The sequence below is a fragment of the Nansenia antarctica genome, assembly GCF_963989245.1.
Source record: "Nansenia antarctica genome assembly, chromosome: 20".
In the NCBI taxonomy this organism is placed as follows: domain Eukaryota; kingdom Metazoa; phylum Chordata; class Actinopteri; order Argentiniformes; family Microstomatidae; genus Nansenia; species Nansenia antarctica.
The window spans coordinates 11,814,404-11,817,092 of record NC_137693.1 but is presented as its reverse complement, the minus strand read 5'-3'; positions in this window follow the sequence as shown (position 1 = coordinate 11,817,092).

The following is a 2,689-nucleotide window of genomic DNA, read 5'->3' as shown; positions in this document are numbered from 1 at the left end:
ATTTGGACAGGAGTCAGGTATCGGTTTCATAGCAGCTTTGTACCTTTCCAGAGTCGCGGCTCTTAGCCCTGAGCTTGTTGACCTGGGACTCAGCGATGTCAGCGCGCTCCTCTGCCTCCTCCATCTCATGCTGAACCTTACGCAGTTTACCCATGTGGGAGTTGGCTTGTTCCTCCTGGGAGAGAAAGAGAGGTAGAGAATGAGAGAGGGAGACAATAACACTCAGCCTACAATGTTGTCAAAACAAATTAACCAAAATGATATTAGTTATATTGATTACATACTTACTTATTTTTTATAGTGATCGTAATATCGAAGCAAAGGAAGTACTGTGTGTATTATTTCCTTTACAGTCACTTGTGATGTACATTGGTGGATACCAAATTTGTCCATGTATGTTGACTATGAACAAAACCGTATGTCTTATATGCTGTAAGAATATTTGACTGTATGTGACTCACCGCTTCCTCAGCCTGCCTCTTGTAAGCCTTCACTTTAAGCTGCAGCTTGTCTACCAGGTCCTGAAGTCTGCCAACATTCTTCTTATCCTCCTCAGTCTGTGGGAGAAAGTCAAAGAAACCAAAGTCAATGTCCATACTTGCTTTCAGGTGCCGGACTGTATCAGAATGTGTTACAGTGTTTCTGTTACTCTTACTTGGTAAGTGAGCTCCTTGACTCTGCGCTCGTACTTGCGAACACCCTTGATTGCGTCTGCACCCCTTCTCTGTTCGGCATCCACTTCAGTCTCAAGCTCACGCACCTGTATGGAGGGAACACAGCTATGTGTTTAGCTAGCTAGCTTTTTACTTTAATATTAACCCTGGTTGCCACCCTGGAGGACTTTGAGCGCGACATGTGGAGGAGGGCCATGGAGAAGAGACATGTGAAGGAGGAGGGCCATGGAGAAGAGACATGTGGAGGAGGAGGGCCATGGAGAAGAGACATGTGGAGGAGGAGGGCCATGGAGAAGAGACATGTGGAGGAGGAGGGCCATGGAGAAGAGACATGTGGAGGAGGAGGGCCATGGAGAAGAGACATGTGGAGGAGGAGGGCCATGGAGAAGAGAACAAGGAGAAGGCCCAGCAATGCTTGCATGGTAATGCAGCATACATTAAAATATTCAAAATCGCACAGATGATAATGAATTGACAGCATTTCTGAAAGACATCAAACTAAAAAAGCTATCTGAACCTATGGCAAAAGAACTAGATGAACCAATTGAAGAATGGGAAATACAAGAAGTGATCTCTACACTAAAAAACAATAAAAGTCCTGGACCGGATGGGTTTAGTAATGAATTCTATAAAACATTTAAAGAGACAGTATGTCCCTTATTGCTAAAAGCATACCACCATACATTGCAATCTGGAACCACGGCCCCCTCATGGAGGGACGCAACAATAGTTGTAATACATAAAGAGGGCAAGGACCCCACCCAATGCCAATCATACAGACCCATCTCACTTTTATGCACCGACCTACGTATATTAACAGCCATCCTAGCAAGACGCGTCAATAAAATTATCACACAAGTTATCCACCCCGATCAGACCGGGTTTATAAAGGGAAGATACTACGGGGACAACATAAGAAGATTACTAAATATTATGACTCACCCTAAAGTTAAGGAGGAAGAAGCAATTATATTATCCCTCGATGCCCAGAAGGCATTCGATCGAGTATCTTGGCAATACCTATTTCAAACTCTAAAACGACTCAAATTTGGCCCTAATTTTATAAAATGGATTCAAACACTATATTCAAATCCACAAGCTGCTGTAAAAGTGAATGGATTTCTGTCGGACCGATTTACTCTAGAACGGGGTTGCAGGCAGGGGTGCTCTTTGTCGCCCCTGCTGTTTGATATCAGTATTGAACCACTGGCACAGCTCATTAGAGACGACGACAACATAAAGGGACTGACAATAAATGAGGAACAACATAAATTATCATTGTATGCAGATGACGTGCTTCTTTATCTAACTGAACCTGCAACAACAATCCCACGCCTAAAAGATCTTATTTCCAACTATGGGTACTTCTCGGGTTATAAAGTAAATGTTGATAAAACAATGGTTATGGACATAGGAGGTATAATTCCACAAACAATCAAAATCCAGAGTGAGTTTAAATGGCCCAAGGATGGTATTAAATATCTTGGCATTCAAATCCCCTCATTGTTAGAAAACCTAAGTGATGCAAATTACAAAAGCATAATCCAAAATATCAGTAAAGATCTAGACCGCTGGTCAACACTTCCCCTGTCTCTATTGGGCCGTATTGAGAGTGTACGCATGAATGTGCTGCCTAGGCTTCTATACCTGTTCCAGATGCTACCCATTGATATCCCCAAATCCACATTTGATAAGTGGGATAGACTCATCTCAAAATTCATATGGCAAGGAAGGCGCCCAAGAATCAGACTTAAAACACTACAACTATCTAAACCATATGGTGGGCTGAAACTCCCAAACCTAAGATACTACTTCTGGGCGGCCCAGCTAAAGCCTCTAACAGCATGGATCCAAGACTCTTCATATACACGATGGCTCAACATTGAAAAAAGTTTATGTTCGATGCCCTTACAGACCTTGCCTTTCATAGATGTCCCTCTAAAGGAAACTCAACTAGGTGAATGGACCAGAGTCACACTAAAGATTTGGAGGAAAATAAAACTCTCATTTGGCTT